This window comes from Ambystoma mexicanum, chromosome 11 (genome assembly GCF_040938575.1).
Source record: "Ambystoma mexicanum isolate Mex_15411 chromosome 11, UKY_AmexF1_1, whole genome shotgun sequence".
Taxonomy (NCBI): domain Eukaryota; kingdom Metazoa; phylum Chordata; class Amphibia; order Caudata; family Ambystomatidae; genus Ambystoma; species Ambystoma mexicanum.
This window is the reverse complement of record NC_090934.1, coordinates 1,145,521,566-1,145,536,921: the sequence shown is the minus strand read 5'-3', so window position 1 is coordinate 1,145,536,921 and position 15,356 is coordinate 1,145,521,566.

Genomic DNA, 15,356 nt, shown 5'->3' with positions numbered 1-15,356 from the left:
ATCTCATGCTATAGAAAGGGTCTCAGGATTGGAATGGGAAGGAGTTGTATATGACATCTCATGCCGTAGGAAGGGTCTCAGGTTTGGTATAAGCATTGAGATATCACTTCTCATGCTATAGGAAGTGTCTCAGGATTGGAATTGGAAGGAGTTGGATATCACATCTCATGTTATAGGAAGGATCTCAGGTTTGGTATTAGAAGCATTGAGACATCACATATCATGCTATAGGAAGGGTCTCAGGATTGGAATGGGAAGGAGTTGGATATCACATCTCATGATAAAGGGAGGGTCTCAGGTTTGGAAGGGGAAGGATTTGGATATTACATGTCGTGTTATAGGAATGATCTCAGGTTTGGTATTAGAAGCATTGAGATATCACATCTCATGCTATCGGAAGGATCTCAGGTTTGGTGTTAGAAGCATTGAGATATCAAATCTCATGCTATAGGAAGGGTCTCAGGATTGGAATGGGAAGGAGTTGGATATCACATCTCATGCTATAGGAAGGGTCTCAGGATTGGAATGGGAAGGAGTTGTATATGACATCTCATGCCACAGGAAGGGTCTCAGGTTTGGTATAAGCATTGAGATATCACATCTCTGCTATGGGAAGGGTCTCAGGATTGGAATGGGAAGGAGTTGGATATCCCATCTTATGTTATAGGAAGGGTCTCAGGTTTGGTATTAGAAGCATTGAGATATCACATCTCATGCTATAGGAAGGGTCTCAGGATTGGAATGGGAAGGACTTGGATATCAGATCTCATGCTATAGGGAGGGTCTCACGTTTGGAAAGGGAAGGAGTTGGATATCACATTTCATGTTAGAGGTAGGATCTCAGGTTTGGTATTAGAGGCATTGAGATATCACATCTCATGCTATCAGAAGGGTCTCAGGATTGGAATGGGAAGGAGTTGGAAATCACATCTCATGCTAAAGGGAGGGTCTCAGGTTTGGAAGGGGAAGGATTTGGATATCACATCTCATGTTAGAGGAAGGATCTCAGGTTTGGTATTAGAGGCATTGAGATATCACATCTCATGCTAAAGGGAGGGTCTCAGGTTTGGAAGGCGAAGGATTTGGATATCACCTCTTATTATAGGAAGGATCACAAGTTTGGTATTAGAAGCATTGAGATATCACATCTCATGCTATCGGAAGTGTCTCAGGATTGGAATGGGAAGGAATTGGATATCACATCTCGTGCTATAGGATGGGTCTCAGGTTTGGAACGGGAAGGAGTTGGATATCACATCTCATGTTATAGGAAGAGTCTCAGGTTTGGTATAAGCATTGAGATATCACATCTCTGCTATCGGAGGTGTCTCAGGATTGGGATGGGAAGGAATTGGATATCACATCTCATGCTATAGGAAGGGTATCAGGTTTGGAACGGGAAGGAGTTGGATATCCCATCTCATGTTATAGGACGGGTCTCAGGTTTGATATTAGAAGCATTGAGATATCACATCGCATGCTGTAGGAAGGGTCTCAGGTTTGGAATGGGAAGGATTTGGATATCACATTTCATGTCATAGGAAGGATCTCAGGTTTGGTATTAGAAGCATTGATATATCACATCTCATGCTATAGGAATGGTCTCAGGATTGGAATGGGTAGGAGTTGGATATTACATTCTTGCTATAGGAAGGGTCTCATGTTTGGAATGGGAAGGAGTTGGATATCACATATGCTATAGGAAGTGTCTCAGGTTTGGAACGGGAATGAGTTGGATATCACATCTCATGTTATAGGAAGGGTCTCAGGTTTGGTATAAGCATTGAGATATCACATCTCTGCTATCGGAAGTGGCTCAGGATTGAAATGGGAAGGAGTTGGATATCCCATCTCATGTTATAGGACGGGTCTCTGGTTTGGTATAAGCATTGAGATATCACATCTCATGCTATAGGAAGGGTCTCAGGATTGGAATGGGAAGGATTTGGATATCACATCTCATGCTATAGGAAGGGTCTCAGGTTTGGTATACGCATGGCGATATCACTTCTCATGCTATAGGAAGGGTCTCAGGATTGGAATGGGAAGGAGTTGAATATCACATCTCATGTTATAGGAAGGATCTCAGGTTTGGTATTAGAAGCATTGAGATATCACATCTCATGCTATCAGAAGGGTCCCAGGATTGGAATGGCAAGGAGTTGGATATCACGTCTCATGCTAAAGGGAGGGTCTCAGGTTTGGAAGCGGAAGGATTTGGATATCACATCTCATGTTATCGGAAGGATCTCAGGTTTGGTATTAGAAGTATTGAGATATCATATCTCATGCTATAGGAAGGGTCTCAGGACTGGAATGGGAAGGAGTTGGATATCACATCTCATGCTAAAGGAAGGGTCTCAGGTTTGGTAGAAGCATTGAGATATCACATCTCATGCTATAGGAAGGGTCTCAGGATTGGAATGGCAAGGACTTAGATATCACATATCATGCTATAGGGAGGGTCTCAGTTTTGATATTAGAAGCATTGAGATATCACATCTCATGCTATCGGAAGTGTCTCAGGATTGGAATGGGAAGGAGCTGGATATCACATCTCATGCTAAAGGAAGGGGCTCAGGTTTGGAACGGGAAGGAGTTGGATATCACATCTCATGTTATAGGAAGGGTCTCAGGTTTGGTATAAGCATTGAGATATCACATCTCTGCTATCGGAAGTGTCTCAGGATTGGAATGGGAAGGAGTTGGATATCCCATCTCATGTTATAGGACGGGTCTCAGGTTTGTTATTAGAATCATTGAGATATCATATTGCATGCTGTAGGAAGGGTCTAAGGATTGGAATGGGAAGGACTTGGATATCACATCTCATGCTATAGATAGGCTCTCAGGTTTGGAACGGGAAGGAGTTGGATATCACATTTCATGTTAGAGGAAGGATCTCAGGTTTGGTATTAGAAGCATTGAGATATCACATCTCATGCTATAGGAAGGGTCTCAGGATTGGAATGGGAAGGACTTGGATATCACATCTCATGCTATAGATAGGCTCTCAGGTTTGGAAAGGGAAGGAGTTGGATATCACATCTCATGCTATAGGAAGGGTCTCAGGATTGGAATGGGAAGTAGTTGGATATAACATCTCATGCTATAGGAAGGGTCTCAGGGTTGGAATGGGAAGGAGTTGGATATCACATCTCATGCTATAGGAAGATTCTCAGGTTTGGTATAAGCATTGAGATATCACATCTCATGCTATAGGAAGGGTCTCAGGATTGGATTGGGAAGGAGTTGGATATCACATCTCATGTTATAGGAAGGATCTCAGGTTTGGTATTAGAAGCACTGAGACATCACATCTCATGCTATAGGAAGGGTCTCAGGATTGGAATGGGAAGGAGTTGGATATCACATCTCATGCTATAGGAAGGGTCTCAGGTTTGGTATAAGCATTGAGATATCACATCTCATGCTATAGGAAGTGTCTCAGGATTGGAATGGGAAGGAATTGGATATCACATCTCATGTTATAGGAAGGATCTCAGGTTTGGTATAAGCATTGAGATATCACATCTCTGCTATCGGAGAGGTCTCAGGATTGGAATGGGAAGGAGTTGGATATTCCCATCTCATGTTATAGTAAGGGTCTCATGTTTGGTATTAGAAGCATTGAGATATCACATCTCATGCTATAGGAAGGGTCTCAGGATTGGAATGGGAAGGACTTGGATATCACATCTCATTAATAGGGAGGGTCTCAAGTTTGATATTAGAAGCATTGAGATATCACATCTCATGATATCGGAAGGGTCTCAGGATTGGAATGGAAGGAGTTGGATATCACATCTCATGATAAACGAAGGGTCTAAGGTTTGGAAGGGGAAGGATTTGGATATCACATCTCATGTTATAGGACGGGTCTCAGGTTTGGTATTAGAACCTTTGAGATATCAAGTCTCATGGTATAGGAAGGGTCTCAGAATTGGAATGGGAAGGAGTTGGATATCACATCTCAAGCTATAGGAAGGGTCTCAGGATTGGAATGGGAAGGACTTGGATATCACATCTCATGCTATAGGAAGTCTCTCAGGTTTGGAAAGGGAAAGAGTTGGATATCACATTTCATGTTAGAGGTAGGATCTCAGGTTTGGTATTAGAGGCATTGAGATATCACATATCATGCTAACAGAAGGGTCTCAGGAATGGAATGGGAAGGAGTTGGATATCACATCTCATGCTAAAGGAAGGGTCTCAGGTTTGGAAGGGGAAGGATTTGGATATCACATCTCATGTTATAGGAAGGATCTCAGGTTTGGTATTAGAAGCATTGAGATGTCACATCTCATGCTATCGGAAGGATCTCAGGTTTGGTATTAGAAGCCTTGAGATATCACATCTCATGCTATCAGAAGGGTCTCAGGATTGGAATGGGAAGGAGTTGGATATTACATCTCATGCTAAAGGGAGGGTCTCAGGTTTGGAAGGGGAAGGATTTGGATATCACATCTCATGTTATCAGAAGGATCTCAGGTTTGGTATTAGAAGTATTGAGATATCATATCTCATGCTATAGGAAGGGTCTCAGGACTGGAATGGCAAGGAGTTGGATATCACATCTCATGCTAAAGGGAGGGTCTCAGTTTTGATATTAGAAGCATTGAGATATCACATCTCATGCTATCGGAAGTGTCTCAGGATTGGAATGGGAAGGAGCTGGATATCGCATCTCATGCTAAAGGAAGAGTCTCAGGTTTGGAACGGGAAGGAGTTGGATATCACATCTCATGTTATAAGAAGGGTCTCAGGTTTGGTATAAGCATTGAGATATCACATCTCTGCTATCGGAAGTGTCTCAGGATTGGAATGGGAAGGAGTTGGATATCCCATCTCATGTTATAGGACGGGTCTCAGGTTTGTTATTAGAATCATTGAGATATCATATTGCATGCTGTAGGAAGGGTCTAAGGATTGGAATGGGAAGGACTTGGATATCACATCTCATGCTACAGATAGGCTCTCAGGTTTGGAATGGGAAGGAGTTGGATATCACATTTCATGTTAGAGGAAGGATCTCAGGTTTGGTATTCGAAGCATTGAGATATCACATCTCATGCTATAGGAAGGGTCTCAGGATTGGAATGGGAAGGACTTAGATATCACATCTCATGCTATAGATAGGCTCTCAGGTTTGGAAAGGGAAGGAGTTGGATATCACATTTCATGCTATAGGAAGGGTCTCAGGATTGGAATGGGAAGTAGTTGGATATCACATCTCATGCTATAGGAAGGGTCTCAGGTTTGGTATAAGCATTGAGATATCACATCTCATGCTATAGGACGGGTCTCAGGATTGGAATGGAAGGAGTTGGATATCACATCTCATGTTATAGGAAGGATCTAAGGTTTGGTATTAGAAGCATTGAGACATCACATCTCATGCTATAGGAAGGGTCTCAGGATTGGAATGGGAAGGAGTTGGATATCACATCTCATGCTAATGGATGGGTCTCAGGTTTGGTATAAGCATTGAGATATCACATTTCATGCTATAGGAAGGGTCTCAGGATTGGAATGGGAAGGAGTTGGATATCACATCTCATGCTAAAGGGAGGGTCTCAGGTTTGGAAGGGGAAGGATTTGGATATTACATCTCGTGTTATAGGAATGATCTCAGGTTTGGTATTAGAAGCATTGAGATATCACATCTCATGCTATCGGAAGGATCTCAGGTTTGGTGTTAGAAGCATTGAGATATCAAATCTCATGCTATAGGAAGGGTCTCAGGATTGGAATGGGAAGGAGTTGGATATCACATCTCATGCTATAGGAAGGGTCTCAGGATTGGAATGGGAAGGAGTTGTATATGACATCTCATGCCACAGGAAGGGTCTCAGGTTTGGTATAAGCATTGAGATATCACATCTCTGCTATCGGAAGGGTCTCAGGATTGGAATGGGAAGGAGTTGGATATCCCATCTTATGTTATAGGAAGGGTCTCAGGTTTGGTATTAGAAGCATTGAGATATCACATCTCATGCTATAGGAAGGGTCTCAGGATTGGAATGGGAAGGACTTGGATATCAGATCTCATGCTATAGGGAGGGTCTCACGTTTGGAAAGGGAAGGAGTTGGATATCACATTTCATGTTAGAGGTAGGATCTCAGGTTTGGTATTAGAGGCATTGAGATATCACATCTCATGCTAAAGGAAGTGTCTCAGGTTTGGAACGGGAATGAGTTGGATATCACATCTCATGTTATAGGAAGGGTCTCAGCTTTGGTATAAGCATTGAGATATCACATCTCTGCTATCGGAAGTGGCTCAGGATTGGAATGGGAAGGAGTTGGATATCCCATCTCGTTATAGGACGGGTCTCTGGTTTGGTATAAGCATTGAGATATCACATCTCATGCTATAGGAAGGGTCTCAGGATTGGAATGGGAAGGATTTGGATATCACATCTCATGCTATAGGAAGGGTCTCAGGTTTGGCATACGCATGGAGATATCACTTCTCATGCTATAGGAAGGGTCTCAGGATTGGAATGGGAAGGAGTTGAATATCACATCTCATGCTATAGGAAGGGTCTCAGGTTTGGTATAAGCATGGAGATATCACTTCTCATGCTATAGGAAGGGTCTCAGGATTGGAATGGGAAGGAGTTGGATATCACATCTCATGTTATAGGAAGGATCTCAAGTTTGGTATTAGAAGCATTGAGATATCACATCTCATGCTATCAGAAGGGTCCCAGGATTGGAATGGGAAGGAGTTGGATATCACATCTCATGCTAAAGGGAGGGTCTCAGGTTTGGAAGGGGAAGGATTTGGATATCACATCTCATGTTATCGGAAGGATCTCAGGTTTGGTATTAGAAGTATTGAGATATCATATCTCATGCTATAGGAAGGGTCTCAGGACTGGAATGGGAAGGAGTTGGATATCACATCTCATGCTAAAGGAAGGGTCTCAGGTTTGGTAGAAGCATTGAGATATCACATCTCATGCTATAGGAAGGGTCTCAGGATTGGAATGGCAAGGACTTAGATATCACATATCATGCTATAGGGAGGGTCTCAGTTTTGATATTAGAAGCATTGAGATATCACATCTCATGCTATCGGAAGTGTCTCAGGATTGGAATGGGAAGGAGCTGGATATCACATCTCATGCTAAAGGAAGGGTCTCAGGTTTGGAAGGGGAAGGATTTGGATATCACATCTCTTATTATAGGAAGGATCACAAGTTTGGTATTAGAAGCATTGAGATATCACATCTCATGCTATCGGAAGGGTCTCAGGATTGGAATGGGAAGGAATTGGATATCACATCTCATGCTATAGGAAGGGTCTCAGGTTTGGAACGGGAAGGAGTTGGATATCACATCTCATGTTAGAGGAAGGATCTCAGGTTTGGTATTAGAGGCATTGAGATATCACATCTCATGCTAAAGGGAGGGTCTCAGGTTTGGAAGGCGAAGGATTTGGATATCACATCTCTTATTATAGGAAGGATCACAAGTTTGGTATTAGAAGCATTGAGATATCACATCTCATGCTATCGGAAGGGTCTCAGGATTGGAATGGGAAGGAATTGGATATCACATCTCATGCTATAGGAAGGGTCTCAGGTTTGGAACGGGAAGGAGTTGGATATCACATCTCATGTTATAGGAAGAGTCTCAGGTTTGGTATAAGCATTGAGATATCACATCTCTACTATCGGAAGGGTCTCAGGATTGGAATGGGAAGGAGTTGGATATCCCATCTTATGTTATAGGAAGGGTCTCAGGTTTGGTATTAGAAGCATTGAGATATCACATCTCATGCTATAGGAAGGGTGTCAGGATTGGAATGGGAAGGACTTGGATATCAGATCTCATGCTATAGGGAGGGTCTCACGTTTGGAAAGGGAAGGAGTTAGATATCACATTTCATGTTAGAGGTAGGATCTCAGGTTTGGTATTAGAGGCATTGAGATATCACATCTCATGCTATCAGAAGGGTCTCAGGATTGGAATGGGAAGGATTTGGATATCACATCTCATGCTAAAGGGAGGGTCTCAGGTTTGGAAGGGGAAGGATTTGGATATCACATCTCATGTTAGAGGAAGGATCTCAGGTTTGGTATTAGAGGCATTGAGATATCACATCTCATGCTAAAGGGATGGTCTCAGGTTTGGAAGGCGAAGGATTTGGATATCACATCTCTTATTATAGGAAGGATCACAAGTTTGGTATTAGAAGCATTGAGATATCACATCTCATGCTATCGGAAGGGTCTCAGGATTGGAATGGGAAGGAATTGGATATCACATCTCATGCTATAGGAAGGGTCTCAGGTTTGGAACGGGAAGGAGTTGGATATCACATCTCATGTTATAGGAAGAGTCTCAGGTTTGGTATAAGCATTGAGATATCACATCTCTGCTATCGGAGGTGTCTCAGGATTGGGATGGGAAGGAATTGGATATCACATCTCATGCTATAGGAAGGGTATCAGGTTTGGAACGGGAAGGAGTTGGATATCCCATCTCATGTTATAGGACGGGTCTCAGGTTTGATATTAGAAGCATTGAGATATCACATCGCATGCTGTAGGAAGGGTCTCAGGTTTGGAATGGTAAGGATTTGGATATCACATTTCATGTCATAGGAAGGATCTCAGGTTTGGTATTAGAAGCATTGATATATCACATCTCATGCTATAGGAATGGTCTCAGGATTGGAATGGGTAGGAGTTGGATATTACATTCTTGCTATAGGAAGGGTCTCATGTTTGGAATGGGAAGGAGTTGGATATCACATATGCTATAGGAAGTGTCTCAGGTTTGGAACGGGAATGAGTTGGATATCACATCTCATGTTATAGGAAGGGTCTCAGGTTTGGTATAAGCATTGAGATATCACATCTCTGCTATCGGAAGTGGCTCAGGTTTGGAATGGGAAGGAGTTGGATATCCCATCTCATGTTATAGGACGGGTCTCTGGTTTGGTATAAGCATTGAGATATCACATCTCATGCTATAGGAAGGGTCTCAGGATTGGAATGGGAAGGATTTGGATATCACATCTCATGCTATAGGAAGGGTCTCAGGTTTGGTATACGCATGGAGATATCACTTCTCATGCTATAGGAAGGGTCTCAGGATTGGAATGGGAAGGAGTTGAATATCACATCTCATGCTATAGGAAGGGTCTCAGGTTTGGTATAAGCATGGAGATATCACTTCTCATGCTATAGGAAGGGTCTCAGGATTGGAATGGGAAGGAGTTGGATATCACATCTCATGTTATAGGAAGGATCTCAGGTTTGGTATTAGAAGCATTGAGATATCACATCTCATGCTATCAGAAGGGTCCCAGGATTGGAATGGGAAGGAGTTGGATATCACATCTCATGCTAAAGGGAGGGTCTCAGGTTTGGAAGGGGAAGGATTTGGATATCACATCTCATGTTATCGGAAGGATCTCAGGTTTGGTATTAGAAGTATTGAGATATCATATCTCATGCTATAGGAAGGGTCTCAGGACTGGAATGGGAATGAGTTGGATATCACATCTCATGCTAAAGGAAGGGTCTCAGGTTTGGTAGAAGCATTGAGATATCACATCTCATGCTATAGGGAGGGTCCCACGTTTGGAAAGGGAAGGAGTTGGATATCACATTTCATGTTAGAGGTAGGATCTCAGGTTTGGTATTAGAGGCATTGAGATATCACATCTCATGCTATCAGAAGGGTCTCAGGATTGGAATGGGAAGGAGTTGAATATCACATCTCATGCTAAAGGGAGGGTCTCAGGTTTGGAAGGGGAAGGATTTGGATATCACATCTCATGTTAGAGGAAGGATCTCAGGTTTGGTTTAGAGGCATTGAGATATCACATCTCATGCTAAAGGGAGGGTCTCAGGTTTGGAAGGCGAAGGATTTGGATATCACATCTCTTATTATAGGAAGGATCACAAGTTTGGTATTAGAAGCATTGAGATATCACATCTCATGCTATCGGAAGGGTCTCAGGATTGGAATGGGAAGGAATTGGATATCACATCTCATGCTATAGGAAGGGTCTCAGGTTTAGAATGGGAAGGAGTTGGATATCACATCTCATGTTATAGGAAGAGTCTCAGGTTTGGTATAAGCATTGAGATATCACATCTCTGCTATCGGAGGTGTCTTAGTAATGGGATGGGAAGGAATTGGATATCACATCTCATGCTATAGGAAGGGTATCAGGTTTGGAACGGGAAGGAGTTGGATATCCCATCTCATGTTATAGGACGGGTCTCAGGTTTGATATTAGAAGCATTGAGATATCACATCGCATGCTGTAGGAAGGGTCTCAGGTTTGGAATGGGAAGGATTTGGATATCACATTTCATGTCATAGGAAGGATCTCAGGTTTGGTATTAGAAGCATTAATATATCACATCTCATGCTATAGGAATGGTCTCAGGATTGGAATGGGTAGGAGTTGGATATTACATTCTTGCTATAGGAAGGGTCTCATGTTTGGAATGGGAAGGAGTTGGATATCACATATGCTATAGGAAGTGTCTCAGGTTTGGAACGGGAATGAGTTGGATATCACATCTCATGTTATAGGAAGGGTCTCAGGTTTGGTATAAGCATTGAGATATCACATCTCTGCTATCGGAAGTGGCTCAGGATTGAAATGGGAAGGAGTTGGATATCCCATCTCATGTTATAGGACGGGTCCCTGGTTTGGTATAAGCATTGAGATATCACATCTCATGCTATAGGAAGGGTCTCAGGATTGGATTGGGAAGGATTTGGATATCACATCTCATGCTATAGGAAGGGTCTCAGGTTTGGTATACGCATGGAGATATCACTTCTCATGCTATAGGAAGTGTCTCAGGATTGGAATGGGAAGGAGTTGAATATCACATCTCATGCTATAGGAAGGGTCTCAGGTTTGGTATAAGCATGGAGATATCACTTCTCATGCTATAGGAAGGGTCTCAGGATTGGAATGGGAAGGAGTTGGATATCACATCTCATGTTATCGGAAGGATCTCAGGTTTGGTATTAGAAGTATTGAGATATCATATCTCATGCTATAGGAAGGGTCTCAGGACTGGAATGGGAAAGTGTTGGATATCACATCTCATGCTAAAGGAAGGGTCTCAGGTTTGGTAGAAGCATTGAGATATCACATCTCATGCTATAGGAAGGGTCTCAGGATTGGAATGGCAAGGACTTAGATATCACATATCATGCTATAGGGAGGGTCTCAGTTTTGATATTAGAAGCATTGAGATATCACATCTCATGCTATCGGAAGTGTCTCAGGATTGGAATGGGAAGGAGCTGGATATCACATCTCATGCTAAAGGAAGGGGCTCAGGTTTGGAACGGGAAGGAGTTGGATATCACATCTCATGTTATAGGAAGGGTCTCAGGTTTGGTATAAGCATTGAGATATCACATCTCTGCTATCGGAAGTGTCTCAGGATTGGAATGGGAAGGAGTTGGATATCCCATCTCATGTTATAGGACGGGTCTCAGGTTTGTTATTAGAATCATTGAAATATCATATTGCATGCTGTAGGAAGGGTCTAAGGATTGGAATGGGAAGGACTTGGATATCACATCTCATGCTATAGATAGGCTCTCAGGTTTGGAACGGGAAGGAGTTGGATATCACATTTCATGTTAGAGGAAGGATCTCAGGTTTGGTATTAGAAGCATTGAGATATCACATCTCATGCTATAGGAAGTGTCTCAGGATTGGAATGGGAAGGACTTGGATATCACATCTCATGCTATAGATAGGCTCTCAGGTTTGGGAAGGGAAGGAGTTGGATATCACATCTCATGCTATAGGAAGGGTCTCAGGATTGGAATGGGAAGTAGTTGGATATAACATCTCATGCTATAGGAAGGGTCTCAGGATTGGAATGGGAAGGAGTTGGATATCACATCTCATGCTATAGGAAGGGTCTCAGGTTTGGTATAAGCATTGAGATATCACATCTCATGCTATAGGAAGGGTCTCAGGATTGGATTGGGAAGGAGTTGGATATCACATCTCATGTTATAGGAAGGATCTCAAGTTTGGTATTAGAAGCACTGAGACATCACATCTCATGCTATAGGAAGGGTCTCAGGATTGGAATGGGAAGGAGTTGGATATCACATCTCATGCTATATGAAGGGTCTCAGGTTTGGTATAAGCATTGAGATATCACATCTCATGCTATAGGAAGGGTCTCAGGATTGGAATGGGAAGGAGTTGTATATGACATCTCATGCCATAGGAAGGGTCTCAGGTTTGGTATAAGCATTGAGATATCACATCTCTGCTATCGGAAGGGTCTCAGGATTGGAATGGGAAGGAGTTGGATATCCCATCTCATGTTATAGGAAGAGTCTCAGGTTTGGTATTAGAAGCATTGAGATATCACATCTCATGCTATAGGAAGTGTCTCAGGATTGGAATGGGAAGGACTTGGATATCACATCTCATGCTATAGGGAGGGTCTCAAGTTTGATATAAGAAGCATTGAGATATCACATCTCATGCTATCGGAAGGGTCTCAGGATTGGAATGGGAAGGAGTTGGATATCACATCTCATGCTATAGGAAGGGTCTCAGGTTTGGTATAAGCAGTGAGATATCACATCTCATGCTATAGGAAGTGTCTCAGGATTGGAATGGGAAGGAATTGGATATCACATCTCATGTTATAGGAAGGATCTCAGGTTTGGTATAAGCATTGAGATATCACATCTCTGCTATCGGAGAGGTCTCAGGATTGGAATGGGAAGGAGTTGGATATTCCCATCTCATGTTATAGGAAGGGTCTCATGTTTGGTATTAGAAGCATTGAGATATCACATCTCATGCTATAACAAGGGTCTCAGGATTGGAATGGGAAGGACTTGGATATCACATCTCATTAATAGGGAGGGTCTCAAGTTTGATATTAGAAGCATTGAGATATCACATCTCATGATATCGGAAGGGTCTCAGGATTGGAATGGGAAGGAGTTGGATATCACATCTCATGATAAAGGAAGGGTCTAAGGTTTGGAAGGGGAAGGATTTGGATATCACATCTCATGTTATAGGACGGGTCTCAGGTTTGGTATTAGAACCATTGAGATATCAAGTCTCATGGTATAGGAAGGGTCTCAGAATTGGAATGGGAAGGACTTGGATATCACATCTCAAGCTTTAGGAAGTCTCTCAGGTTTGGAAAGGGAAAGAGTTGGATATCACATTTCATGTTAGAGGTAGGATCTCAGGTTTGGTATTATAGGCATTGAGATATCACATATCATGCTATCAGAAGGGTCTCAGGAATGGAATGGGAAGGAGTTGGATATCACATCTCATGCTAAAGGAAGGGTCTCAGGTTTGGAAGGGGAAGGATTTGGATATCACATCTCATGTTATAGGAAGGATCTCAGGTTTGGTATTAGAAGCATTGAGATATCACATCTCATGCTATCGGAAGGATCTCAGGTTTGGTATTAGAAGCCTTGAGATATCACATCTCATGCTATCAGAAGGGTCTCAGGATTGGAATGGGAAGGAGTTGGATATCACATCTCATGCTAAAGGGAGGGTCTCAGGTTTGGAAGGTGAAGGATTTGGATATCACATCTCATGTTATCAGAAGGATCTCAGGTTTGGTATTAGAAGTATTGAGATATCATATCTCATGCTATAGGAAGGGTCTCAGGACTGGAATGGGAAGGAGTTGGATATCACATCTCATGCTAAAGGGAGGGTCTCAGTTTTGATATTAGAAGCATTGAGATATCACATCTCATGCTATCGGAAGTGTCTCAGGATTGGAATGGGAAGGAGCTGGATATCGCATCTCATGCTAAAGGAAGAGTCTCAGGTTTGGAACGGGAAGGAGTTGGATATCACATCTCATGTTATAGGAAGGGTCTCAGGTTTGGTATAAGCATTGAGATATCACATCTCTGCTATCGGAAGTGTCTCAGGATTGGAATGGGAAGGAGTTGGATATCACATCTCATGCTACAGATAGGCTCTCAGGTTTGGAATGGGAAGGAGTTGGATATCACATTTCATGTTAGAGGAAGGATCTCAGGTTTGGTATTAGAAGCATTGAGATATCACATCTCATGCTATAGGAAGGGTCTCAGGATTGGAATGGGAAGGACTTAGATATCACATCTCATGCTATAGATAGGCTCTCAGGTTTGGAAAGGGAAGGAGTTGGATATCACATCTCATGCTATAGGAAGGGTCTCAGGATTGGAATGGGAAGTAGTTGGATATCACATCTCATGCTATAGGAAGGGTCTCAGGTTTGGTATAAGCATTGAGATATCACATCTCATGCTATAGGACGGGTCTCAGGATTGGAATGGGAAGGAGTTGGATATCACATCTCATGCTAATGGATGGGTCTCAGGTTTGGTATAAGCATTGAGATATCACATTTCATGCTATAGGAAGGGTCTCAGGATTGGAATGGGAAGGAGTTGGATATCACATCTCATGCTAAAGGGAGGGTCTCAGGTTTGGAAGGGGAAGGATTTTGATATTACATCTCGTGTTATAGGAATGATCTCAGGTTTGGTATTAGAAGCATTGAGATATCACATCTCATGCTATCGGAAGGATCTCAGGTTTGGTGTTAGAAGCATTGAGATATCAAATCTCATGCTATAGGAAGGGTCTCAGGATTGGAATGGGAAGGAGTTGGATATCACATCTCATGCTATAGGAAGGGTCTAGGATTGGAATGGGAAGGAGTTGTATATGACATCTCATGCTACAGGAAGGGTCTCAGGTTTGGTATAAGCATTGAGATATCACATCTCTGCTATCGGAAGGGTCTCAGGATTGGAATGGGAAGGAGTTGGATATCCCATCTTATGTTATAGGAAGGGTCTCAGGTTTGGTATTAGAAGCATTGAGATATCACATCTCATGCTATAGGAAGGGTCTCAGGATTGGAATGGGAAGGACTTGGTTATCAGATCTCATGCTATAGGGAGGGTCTCACGTTTGGAAAGGGAAGGAGTTGGATATCACATTTCATGTTAGAGGTAGGATCTCAGGTTTGGTATTAGAGGCATTGAGATATCACATCTCATGCTATCAGAAGGGTCTCAGGATTGGAATGGGAAGGATTTGGATATCACATCTCATGCTAAAGGGAGGGTCTCAGGTTTGGAAGGTGAAGGATTTGGATATCACATCTCATGTTAGAGGAAGGATCTCAGGTTTGGTATTAGAGGCATTGAGATATCACATCTTATGCTAAAGGGAGGGTCTCAGGTTTGGAAGGCGAAGGATTTGGATATCACATCTCTTATTATAGGAAGGATCACAAGTTTGGTATTAGAAGCATTGAGATATCACATCTCATGCTATC